Source organism: Lytechinus pictus, chromosome 7 (genome assembly GCF_037042905.1).
Source record: "Lytechinus pictus isolate F3 Inbred chromosome 7, Lp3.0, whole genome shotgun sequence".
Lineage (NCBI taxonomy): Eukaryota > Metazoa > Echinodermata > Echinoidea > Temnopleuroida > Toxopneustidae > Lytechinus > Lytechinus pictus.
This window is the reverse complement of record NC_087251.1, coordinates 21,818,776-21,832,307: the sequence shown is the minus strand read 5'-3', so window position 1 is coordinate 21,832,307 and position 13,532 is coordinate 21,818,776. Positions and strand designations below refer to the sequence as shown.

Sequence of the window (13,532 nt, the reverse complement as noted above, 5' to 3'; positions counted from 1 at the left end):
TAAGAGTGCATCTTAGACAATCAAAATCAAGGAAAGTTGTCAGATCTTACAACTTGTCGGACGAAAAATGTTGATGAAATGCTTCACAGGCCTACTCAAGACAAATTAGTTTGCCCTTACAGCCTCTTATTCACAGAATTCAATTGGTGTGGAGTTTTGTGTTTTCTTATGACTTTGAAATTGAATACAAAAATATTACAGAGCCATTTTGCTAAGCTTTGTCAGACTGTCTGCACAAACCATAATTTAATATGCACTAAACTGTGAACTTTCATATGATCATATTAGATGTATACTTACTTGCATTCAAGATATGCATTCAACAAAATATAGACAAACCATCGATATTCCTATGCGTCCAAAGTTCTACATTGAATAAATTCTGTCTACGTTGTACTCTCTTTATTTTCCTTCTATACTTTTAACTGATATTAACAACAATAAATTGATTAAAGACTCATTTTGTACTTGTAAAAGAACAAAAAATAGAAAAATATTGTTGTCTCATGATCTATTTCTTTGATAAGAACAAAAGATCACACCATCTGTTCACAGGTAGAAAATTGTATATAGATAGGACAAGGTGAATGAGAATTGAAATCATACAATTTTCTTGTATGATATTAATTTCACTCATGAATATTCCCAAGCGATATTCATATAGACTAACATATCTTTTTTTCTTATCTATCTCTCTTTTCAACCGTTTTTCCTCCTCTTTCTTTCCAACTTCCACCCACTCTTTTTCTGTGTGATATAACCTCTCTGCCCTCCCTCTTATTTTCTTTACTTTAATCTCAATTCTTCTTCTCATTTCCCTTCAGATTCTTCCTACCCATTTTACCTAATCAACCATCCTCCTTCCTCATGTCCATGCTCAATTTCCTGTAAATTAATCTTTATCTTCTTTTCTCCATCCTGTTAAACTATTATCCTTCTTGCGTTGATTAGTTTTGTTTTTGTTTTGCTGTCATTTTGGATATTTGTCCTTTTTACATTTTCAAGGAAAAGCCTTCTGCTCAAAGTAAAAATATAAAGGACAGCGGCATGGAAGCTAAATGTCAAGTATTGTAATAAGCAGCGTATCCCAGGATGGATTGAGATTTAAGAATGAGTGAAAGGAAACAGATAGAAGAAAAAAAACAAGGAGAGGGGATAGGGAGGAGGGAGGGCGGTGAGAGAGAGATATCAAGAGAGTGAAAGATAGCAAGAAAGGGCAAGAGAGAATACACTGTAATTGGGATAAAAGAAAATTCAAAGTGCCATTGTTAGAGATAGAAAAGGACAGAGCATTGAGACAAAGGAAAGAGTGCATAAGTTGGTTAGGATGTCATTATAATAGAGAGATTAAAAAATGTTTTTACAAAGTAAAACTTTTTAGCACATTGCTTACGCCTGTCACTAGTTGTCTAACCTTTCAAATATTTGTTTAGACTTTTTAAACAACTTGTTTAAAACTTCAAACAATAGTTGTTAAGAGTGATAGGCTTGACCAATGTGCTTAAATTTTAAACAGCGTTTTTACAGCGCTGGCCTATATACCGTGTGTATGAAAAAATTGACACTTCACAAATCACCAATTTAAACAAAATATGTCATGAACACATTATATTACCCAAAAAGAGTATGTTCTCCCAATATTTTTTGGGAATTTTATGTGGTATATGTTAGCACTTGGATGGTCAGAAGGTAGGCCTATTCTTTGCAGTGATGTAAATTTTGATCTGCGCCAAAGTAAGGCATGACTGCAATGAATGAATCCAGATGTCAATGATGTAATAATTAATCCTATATGGGTTGCATTAAAATCCATTTAAAAAACACCTTTACAATAATTTATAGTATAATTGTTTAATAAACACTTTTCAGTATCAATTCTCAAGTTAATTTCATTGAAAAGAGATTTGCAAATATGTTTACTATCTCATATAGGATTATGACATCATTGGCATCTGAATTCATTCAATGCAGTCATGCCTTACTTTGGCGCTTATCAAAATTTACGTCACTGCAATGAATACCTACTGATTATACAAGCGTGAAGACATCCAACATCAATATGGTATCAAATTATTAGGGAGAAGATACTCTTTTCAGTCATATATAATGATTATGCGTTAATAACACATTTTTTCCTTGAATTGGGGAGTTGTGAGGTGTCAAGTTTTTTTTTTTTTTCACTCACTTGGTATACATATAGGAAAGGTGGAGAAAATAAATAAACCCAAATGAATTTTGTTTAAAAAATCCAGAGAAAAAAATCTTAAAGTCAGAATAAGAATATTTTGAAATAGCACATAAGACTGATGTTTTTAATTCCCTAAATGATTTACAATAATGAGCTGTAATTTGATGGACTTCAATAAAGGAGCAGGTACTTTGAAAAGGCAGCGCAGCCTTCCCTATCCATTGATCAAAAACTATGAAATGGATGAACACCTGCATTTCTTCAGTCCATAATCTGAATGTGTCTCAAGCTAATTAATCAACTCCATTTCTAAAAGTTTTCAGGCAAGCCGGCAATTAAAAACAAAATTCCTATAATTTTACCGAAAAATGTTCTTTGTTGGTAAAATAAGAAAAATAATATTTTCATCACCGCCCCTTGATTCCAAATCCTCAATATCAACAAAAAATTGCTTCATAGAAGTTCTTAATTCCTTTAAATTAGCCATATTTGCTAGTCACAAAAGCAATGTGTTAATTCATATACCATGATGGTTTTATTTAGAAAACTGGCACCTATATTTTGAAAATAATATCAATGGGAAACATTTTAAAAAGAACAATTGGTAAAAAAAGAATGAGTTTACAGCTAACAAATAATATCAATCACAAATAATAATAATAATAATACTAATAATACAAGTGATTTGTAATGCGCCAAATCCACTCAGTAGAGTGGATATACCCACAGGCCAAACAAGCACTTGAAAGCTCATGCTAAATCAAAGGGATTAATAAGATTCACCTGAGGATTCACTGATATCAAACAAACACCCCTCATCAAGGGAGTAATGTTCCATGGAGCATTTTGGGAGTGTGTTTCACTGGCAACTGTTATAAGCTACTGAAATCAGGGCATCTGATTGGCATGAGGCAAAAGTAATCAGTAAAATCACTGTAAAGGCACTTCATGAAAAGTGCACAAAGATGGCTGCGTATCGAAGGAAATGCTCTGTGAATTTAGCCCACGCTCTAGGCACATAATGGATAAGAACCATTTTGTAAACCTATCAATATCAAATGCTAGTATTCAATGACAAACACCCTCTCAGCCAATCAAATAAAACCAGATCAGTAGTTTATAATAGTAACTAGTAACTTGACATTTATACAGAGTTTTATGACACAGGGCCCGGACTTATTAGCCTCATCGTTTGCAGCTCACACAAATGAGAATATGGAGATACACTACTTTCAATATTGTCCTAAAAATATCAAATATCCGTGTATGGGAAGTTTTATTGAAAACAGAGATATGGCGCAACGGAAGTGTCATATCATTGACACATTACCAACATAAGACGAGAGGCCTTTTTTTGCTTGTTCAATTCCTTTAAGAAAATCTACATATTTACAGTATATGAATTTCACATCAGGCATACCTTATTGAATTTCAAGCATTATGGCCATTTCAATTTGGGACACAAAAGTAATTTGACCGAGTATATTTCCAAGTTGATGAAACTGATGAATGAATCACCATCACTGTAGCAATCTTGCATCTTAGGAAATCACCTTGAGGGGGAAGGGACAATAAAGATGTCTATAGAATTATACAAAGCTTTTCAAATGAATGGAATATGAAGATGCAAATAGAATACACCTGATTTGAAGACACGCTCAAGCAACATCGACCATGACTTATTAGAGTTCAGACTCTGGGCCTAATTGAACATTCAATAAGCTTGACACTACATGATGTAGGCCCACAACTAACACAGTCAATGAACTAGAAGATAACGAGAACTGTACATTGAATGTGGTCTGGTAAACGAGGGAATTCCCTTTGGTAAATCGTGCCCAAAACTGTATCAAATCAATCGCAGAATGAGTTTGCAACTATTCAGGTAATATCCTTTTGCTCATCAAACATTAACAGAAATTGGTGTAAACCAGAGCCATAAATAGAGAGAGTGCGGCCAACCCAGTTTCAATATACCAACAAGGCAAAACAAATTTGTATTGGGCTTGCCTAACAAAGCATTATGCGTCATGATGGTAACCCATTGAAACTGGGTTGGCCGAATTATCTCTAATAATGGCTCTGGTGTTAACATTCTTTTTTGAATAATTTAGAAAAAAATACATCACTGCATAATCTGTTCAGGGAAAAATGAACTGAGCTTATACACTATTTGTCATCTTAAAAACATGAAAATGAACATTTAAACCATCGCGAAAAAGAGAACATTTTCCAGAATGAATGGCATAAGTCAAGAACCAATGAATACCACCCAAGGAAAGAATATAAAAGATTTCAACATAGTCATGGTTACTAGGCACAACAGAAGCACATCAAGACTACAGAAGTATTCAATTCCTCATGACATCACCAATTTAGTTCCAATAAAAGATATTTTCAAGAAAGAATGAAGATCATACATCCCAAGTTCAAACCAGAATCATCCATATTGTCTCCATTTCATCAAAACTTGATGCAATAACAGAATCCTGGAGACAGCCTTTTGGTTGGTTAAGAGTGATACAGATTTTGCACTTGTAATCAATATCAAGTTACATGAAACAGGACCCTGATGGCATGACCACTTTTTGACATCATTCTAGGTCTGGCCACTACTCCTGAAAACTAGGCTAAAATGGCAATGGGCTAATTCTGTAAATCGATTGCTGTATATGAAGTCTAGTCTTCTGAAAGTAGAGCATCATTATAAAGGCTTAGCCAGTAATGTTTGGATGACCCAATTTATAAATGAAAAGGAAGAGGGACAGGGCTTCTTCCTGGCTTTTTATTCGAGGTCTTTTAGCGTAGCTTTGTATCCTACTTAATAACAGCATTCACACTTGTCAAATTAGAAAATACACCTAATACTTTGCTGGTGTGAATGCTATAACTTCCTATAAAAACTGTATCATTGATTCAAACCTTTTGACATATGCTGCCTATTCACAACTATTGCAGAAATTTCATGGGTATTCATGTTTTGGTGAAATTTGATCATTGCTTGCTCCATATTATAATTTGGGGTGAATATTTTACTAACAGGACACTGGAAAGGACACTGTAATATAAACTCACTATGATAAGTTAAATATGTTCCAGTTACATGAAACCATTTCCTAAATACATTCGAATAAGAATAATGAAATATTGCTCTCTAAATCACAACACTTTGACAATATATGAACAGGGATTGAGAAAAAAGTTAACTAATTATTCCCTTTACATACTGGCATATATGAACATAGTAAAAGTGCATTATCTTCATGTTTTACCCAGTATAATATAAATCATAGTATAATAAAATCAGAAAATAAATAATAATACAATATAATATGAGAGGCAAGGCATTTCTACATTGCTTTTATGTCAGTATTAAAAAGGAATAACAAATGTGCTCCTTAAAAAAATATAATTTTTTTCTACTCAATTCCACTGTGCCATTGTAGAGTAGTACTTTTGATAAAGCTGAAAATATGCCATAATCCAGACTTTTCCACTGCATTACTATAACATTGAATCCGCAATTCCAAAAATATCTATAATTTAATGAAAAGAAACATACAATTTGTTTTCCACATATGAAGAGTCTTGCCAGACTTGCGAAAAGTAATTCACATGATATTGAGATTTCCCCATCAAACACAAGCTGGTATTCCAGATTTCACCGACCTCTCCAATTAATGTCTTAACAATAGGGTTGAGAGCTTAATCGCTGTATCTCGAGCATGCATTCCCCATTATTAAACTTCAATTACTATTTCTAAAACAGCTTTATGGGCACCCTTGATATGCAGCTGGAAATGTTCAATACATCTCCTTTGGTTCTATTCCAAACATTACTCTGGCACAAAGGCAAAAGTCAAATGTCATTTGACATTAAAATTCTTTTATCTTGTGCCATAGGTGGATTTAACTTCTTTTTATATCCCATCAACTGCAAATAAATTCGAAATCTGACAGTGTTTCCTTGACATTAAAATTTCATTTCATCTATGCGGTGAAGGGTATTAATTATATTTTATTTGTGTGCGGAAAAATCATTTTTCCTGGGGAAGAAGCCTTGAAAACAGAATGACATTTGAGAAACTAGCTCACCAAAAGATGCAATTTAAAGTAATAAATGTTGTAATAGTCTTATGATGGTTAGCCTCGCTATTTGTGTAAAGAATCGATCATTTCTTTTTGCAAGATGACGTACATCAGGTGTTGGGTTTCGGGAGTGCCAGAAAATGCTGAAATGATATCTCGAGAAGAAAAAGAAGACCATTTTGCACTGTAAATTTGTTTTGCCTATTTTTTGCCTCCAAACCAAAGATTTTGACTATATACAATTTGGAGACTATGATTGCTGGCAGTGGCACTAAATCAATGAAGAGAAACAACATAAAAAATAATAAACCAGTGCTTAACATTTCAAATAAACAAGAGATCACTCTGTTGTATGTCTTCACCTCTGTCTCATTTCCCTCGCTCATTTCCTCTTACAAAATGCCCCCCTAATATATCTCATGATTATTTTTCTTTACCTTTTCACTATAAAAAATTGCCCACATACAAATTTCAATCTCCAATGTCTTCCTTTCTTTTCTGATTCATAATGGTCTACAGAAAATGTGCTCCCTTATTTCAATAAAAATCACTGTTCATCTTTACACGATATAAGTATTAACTTGGACTGGATATGTTTGGATTAGTTGATACTTCAAACCTTTGTCAATATATTTTTCACTAGGGATTATTTCATTTTCATTTGCTATTCCAAGCTCATATATTTCCCTAATTGTTACTCTCCAATTTATGGTACTTTCCCTATCTCTTTCTCTCTCTCTCTCTCACTGAATCTTTTCTTTCATCTGAATTCATCTTCTTTGTCTTCCTGATCTTGATATTTTTTTTTCCTTTCTGCATTCATTCTCTCTCATACATACGCACCACTCAAAAATGCTATTCCTACCATAAGTTGCCCGAGGGGCGTTTGAATAGTTTCTTCAGAGCCTGCACTACATATTGCAACCAAATTTTAATTGTTGCGTGGCTGCACGACAATCCTCGACGTCAATCACCGCTCCGGACCCGTTTTCATCCATACCACCAGGGATGACATGAGAAAGAGACTGAAATTGGAGCCACAGCTGAGCTGAATTCAATTGCAGCTGCCCGCAGCAAGATGGGTACATCCTTCTAGCTCTCATGACTGCAAATCCTTCAAGACATGTTTTCATCAGCCCAAGTTTCCATAAAAGCCCACTAATTCTAATAGAGCAAACTATTGACCAGGGTCCCGTAACACAAAGGTTAGCGATTAATTGTACGCTTGTACGTTGTAGTCAACGCAATCATGGATTTTCCTGTCAAGGTGTTCATTTAATTCAATGTATCTCATAATACCTGATGTTCTTGATGAATAAAATCAATCAATCAATCGTTAAAAAAAAAAGTTCCACAATCATTGCTAAGCTTTGTTTTACGGGCCCTTGATCACACAAACATCTAGAATGAGCTATTTTGATTATCCTGATGTCAACTAAAACCAAGAATTCCCTGTACAAAACCTTTGGTAATTACATAAATAAGTAATCAACAGGTTAGAATAAAGATGCAACCAATGAGTTTTGTGTATCCCAAGATAACAGGGATCATTGTAAGTCATAGAGCTCTTCCTCTGTTCAACCAAGAAGATTCTATGACTGGAGTTCCAACAGGCAACAAATTTATTCAAGCAGATGTTCATTTCTAAAGAAGCACAAAAGAAAGAACGGCAATAAGGACCTTTTGATGTCCGCCTTCGAAGCCGCCAGTTTCAGTGAAGAAATCCGAGGGGTGAAATTTTACGAATATCCATTTGTATCAATTTTCCATCTTTCATATTAATAAACAAACTGAAATTTGAATGCATGACAAAACATCAATAACCAAGCACTATTACGACGAGATATTTGCCCAGACTATATCAATTAACCTTTAATTGGTGAAAAAAGAAAGAATTTGACCTTTACTGAAACCAGATTTTAACACTTTTCCGATCGTTTGCGGCAAATAAAAATTTCAAATGTGGTCGGTGGAATATTGTTGTTCATTACTGTATATGCAAGATGAGTGCCCGCACATGCCCAGTCGAGCAAATTTGAGTCATATTTCAGGACATATTGCATAGTTTATTTTCGCATGCCTCCGAATTATGTACTACACATATAACCAGAACAAGATCATGAAGATGCCGCGAAAAAGTAATTAGAATCATTTGTCTACACAATTGCAAGAGATGTTGAGCAAAGTGCATGCCTGACATACTTTCTGCTGGTGGCTTTTAACCATGTTCAAAGAGATTTTATATGCTGTTACTCCATCTCATTTGAAACCTCCTTGGTTCAACTACATTGCAGGTTAAGATGCTCCTTGGTGTATGCCTAAGTCTATCTATTCAAATACCACACATATTGCAAACCACGCAGAGCCCAAGGTCAGTTACTCACTTAGGCGATAATCACCAATCTTAGGCTGATGGAAACATATTGCCTCAGAATGTTCCTGACGAACGGTTGATAGGTATCCCATCTCATGAGATATTCAAATTAATATACTCTCAGCAGAACAGGCTGAACATGAAGGAATCATGATTCATGAACCGACTTTTATTTCAAACATTTTGCAAATTATATCTTATAATAATAATAATAATAATCGGCTTTTACACAGCGTGACGTCAATCTACGACTGCTCAAAGCGCTTCACAATTATCATTACCCTGTCACTGGATTCATAGCTTTCTAGCAGCCTGTTAGGGCACATTTGCTAAACCAACCACAATGACGGTTGTTTCCTATATACCAGTACGCAAATAAGCCTGTTCATGGTTGTAAACTGCGCACGAGCAGAAAAAGGTCATTTGAGATAAACCATGAAGGTGGCTTTCAAATTCACTGACATAGGCATTTGTGATTTGATGATTATTCATGTATTCCCTTCAAAATGTTCATTTTATCACATCCAAGCTGAAGAGTAATAAATAGAGCCTTCATAATCACTGGTATTTGACAGTAGCCTAAACAATAGTCAAATGTGCCAAAGGCAGACAATAAAACAGATTTCCAAACTTTATCCCTGATGTACTATTCTAGTCACCTGGTCTATACAATGCCTTTTGTTCTTAGAATTTGAATACTCTACCAGTAAAGCTTACGCAACATCTACATTTGAAAATGGTAGTGCTTATCCTAATGAAAAATCACAAAGGTCATTTGAGAAAAGTTGATCATGAGCTAACCATGAACTAGCTTATTAGCACCTGGGTGAGAGTGGCGAAGTGTGGATTGACGCCTTGCCAAACGACGCTAGATCATGGTGGGAATCGAACACACGACCCTCTGATTACAAGGCGAGAGTCATAACCGCTACACCACGATGCTTAATATCTGAATTTTATCCCTGGGAAGAAACTGCTGATTCCAGCATTTCTTCCTCACCTACCATCTTCCAATTTAAATTTTAATTTTCATTGTCTGAACATTTAATAAGGGGTCTACCTTTACAATATAGACCTTGTGATCCACACTAGGGGTGGAATGAGCACATATGTGTGGCGTCGCGCAAAAACCAGACTATTGGTGAGAGACAATAAATGCGCTAGGACGTCATTTAAATACGCGTGTCATCAAACTTTTGTCTGGCGCGCGTCGCGAGGAAAAACAAAACAAACAACCCGCGGGGAAAAAAAAATGTCAGGCGCATTTTTATTTTTCAGAACTGTGGATATCGGCTCGATATATTTGGTGGCGGGTTCGGATACATGTTGATTGAATTTAATTCCCTTGGCTGAAATCCATGAAGGTAAGTTAAATTATGTTGCAGATTGAGTTGTTTTGTTAAATTCATTGATAATTGCGATGCGAGGAACATGGCAACTAAACACGTGAATGTGAATTTTGTGTTGCGTGTTTATGTGGATCGATCGAGAGAGAGCTTTTTTAGGAACGACTTTAAACGTCAAATTACATGCGACTGCTGCAGCGATTCGCGGTATTTGTCCGGGACTTTGACGGCCTTTTTAAGATCTAACTTATGTATGCCTAGGCTATCAACTAGATCTAGATCTGCACGTACTTAGATAGGCCTTCGTTACATACTTGTAACCATTTAAGTTAAATCTATCACATGCAACAAGTTTGTAAAAAATGTATATAAAAAAAAAATCAAAATTGGACAAGGAGTAAAAGAGCTATGATAATTTAAAGATATGGATTTCGGTGAAACAGTTCTATGCATGTTTTTATGAATTTACTTGACAAACTGATGCAAAGATGTCTCACCTTGTTACATGAAATTATGTTTGTTCTATCCCCCCCCCCTCCAAGACTAGATATTAATTCATGCAAAAAGGTGACATATCATTCACACACGTATGACCAAATAAAATAAGTATGATTTCATGTTTTGTTATAAGAAAAGTTAAAGTGGGGAGTCATCATCAGCCCATCTAACGAATATTTATTAAGACGTGCATATAACTGTTTTTATAATGCATGAAAAACCCTTTTAGATCTAGTTGTTATCAGATTTTGATGAAATTTGCAGCATTTGCTTACATTTGATGAAATTATTTTCAGCTCGGAGTACCCTTTTAAATCGGTTAATTATGGACATTTTTCAAATCCCCTCTTCTAACAGATTCTTATTTGTCGGACTTCTGATTTCAAATTATTTTTTTTCGGAGGGGGTGGGGTCTATTTGGTATGAGCTTCACCAAAGCTGTGCAAATGATATCGAAATTATAACTAGAAAACAGATTGTCACAATTTATAAGAAATTTATTCAAAAATAACAATGTATTTTGGGGGCGGGTGTGGGGGGTATTTCTTATTTTTTCTACAATCTGGTCGAGCTACATTACATGAGGTTCGCCAACTTTCTACACAAAATCATTCAATATTATAAAGAAAAATGAAAATACATATTTTTGAAAAAAAAAATTATAGTTTTAATTGTTTTTTTGTTAAGTTTTTTTTCTTAAGTAGTGTTTTTTTTTAAATAAACTTTAACTCTGAAAATTTGTTAACTAATTGGCCTTGTTTTCTTTCGTTGTGTTAAACATGTTAAAGGCACGGGATCTACAGAGCAACTGTATTAGTGCAGTGAGAACAAGACATCTCAGAACCAACATACAGCTGACTGCAGCCCTTCAAGAAGTACTTTAAGACTCTGATATGGGATTCACCATTACCACAGCTTCAGGTAGCTTTCCATGCTTTATTCATATTCTATATGGAAATAGTGTGCCAGTTGTTACTTTATCATGTCAGTTGTAACCGATTTTTCCACGAATTAATTGCCGTTTTATAAGATATTGTTTTAAAATTTATTTTACCACTATTAGTACATGAAATCTAGAATTATGGAAAATATAAAAAAATATAAAATGATAAAAACAATAAAAAATGAAGAAAAAAAATAGAATTTGGATAAAGGCTCATGCAGAGAAAGCTTTTTGCAAGTGATATATCAAATTAAACATTTAAATATGAACATCTCATGAATTTTGGAGGGATTTTTTTACCCAACAATAGTTAAATCTTATTATTTTTGGTAGAAAAATATGACATCAGGGAGTACTTCCACCTTTATTAGAAATACAAGTAACATTTACACAAAGCCAAAGAGTGAAAAGTTAATGTATTTTAAATATCATGTTGTTGATAAATGTCCATGAATCATGAAGAAATGAGAGTGTAATGTGACTGTTTTTATAACACATTAATATCGGTGAACTTTTCAATTGCATTCATCAAACATGTAGATTTGAGTCATTGGAACGTGGCATTTTTAAGACTGGAACATGAAGAAAGCAAACAATGCAGAGGAAGAAAATTATCCCCTTTGGTGAACCCTGCTGACATAGTCTCTCAGATACTCCCTGATAAGCTATCAACTGGATTTTCCAAATAGAGGGAATGTGATATATGGAAAGATCTTAGATGAGGACAAGGCACCTCGCGGCCTCCGCGGCCTCCCCGGTAGGAGAGGAAATTGAATAATGAATACATGTTTTACTTTGAATGAACAAACTCTGAAGTTTTTCGATAAAAAAATTAAACTTAATTTGTAACGTTTGCTAACCAATTAGAAGGATGTCATTGTAGAAAATTGAAATGTGGTAAGTTTGCTGCTGTATTAAGAAGTTTGTGATAATGTTAAACACACACACTAGGGAGAGATTATCGTGTTTTATATAATTTTTAGTGCAAATTTGGACAGTGGAGAGCGATGCACATTCCTGAGTTTTGCTAATACTGCTGCATAGAAGAGAGTAAATGTATGTAGTCTCTTCCATATCAAGAATTAAACTCTGATATTATTTTTTTATTCAAGCACAAGATGTTTACAACGTAGCAGAGAAAAGATGACTATGTATTTGTGAGTATTTGTTAGTTATAATACCTGTCGTATTAATATGTGGAGCCAAGTTTTTACGCACAGTTTTATTCTTCTTTTCAAACGAAGTGACTTAAAAAAAATCCTTCAGTGATCCAGATAATTTGGCAGCAATTTGTGAAATATATTTTCATGACTACCCCATCCCTAAAAAGAAACCAAATGTGGCCCATTTCATTAAATATGGATATGATCCCTTGCTCGAATGAAAACTACCATGAAAACAGTGAACCTTCTGCTTCCTGATTCGCTAGTTCAATGAAAGTTGATATTTCATCAAGAGTTGCTGTCATATTAAATCTTCATGAAATGTAGCTCGCATCAGCTTTTCACTATTGTGTATTGCCACCGAAAAAAAACTTGGTTTTGCAAAATTGAATTTTGTTTGTGGTTATTTTCCAAAGCTTGAGCATGATTTTTTTTAGATTTTACTTTGCGAGAAAGTGAAGTATGGACAAACAGCATGGTGGTGTCTTTTTTTTTTTTGGGGGGGGGGGGGTTAAGGGCAGGGACAAATCTAGGATGGAGGTGGGCAGGGGCTTTGGCCCCACTTTTTTTTCCCCAGAACGCATGTATAAACATGTAAAAAATTACCATTTGATTGTGATTTTTTTTTTTCATGGACAGCCCCTCCCATTTTCAAAAAATGTTCTGCGGCGCCTGTGGGGGTGGGCACCCCCCAAAAATATGATAAGCTGCCCCTCCCCCCCCCCAACAACAAAAAAATCAGATGAATTACCCAACCCCATCTTCCCCAAGTCATTGGATCTGGGAACCTCCTCTCATGTTAAAACTACGCGCTATGACGAACTATATATAGTATGCCAAAAAGTCTCCATAAGGGTTTTTTTGCATGTAATGTGAGTGTGTGGGTGTGGGTTCTAGTGTGGGTGTGGTTGAATATGTAGAATAATTTGTT

The 13,532-nt window shown here is 34.7% G+C and overlaps 1 long non-coding RNA gene across 1 annotated transcript; it reads left to right on the top strand.

The window, feature by feature from the left end:
- The first annotated feature begins 9,763 nt into the window (after window positions 1-9,763).
- On the top strand, window positions 9,764-12,545 carry LOC135154731 (uncharacterized). Its single transcript, XR_010294117.1, has 3 exons — window positions 9,764-10,015; window positions 11,284-11,416; window positions 11,979-12,545. It is a non-coding gene; the product is annotated as an uncharacterized LOC135154731 (long non-coding RNA).
- Window positions 12,546-13,532: the final 987 nt, after the last annotated feature.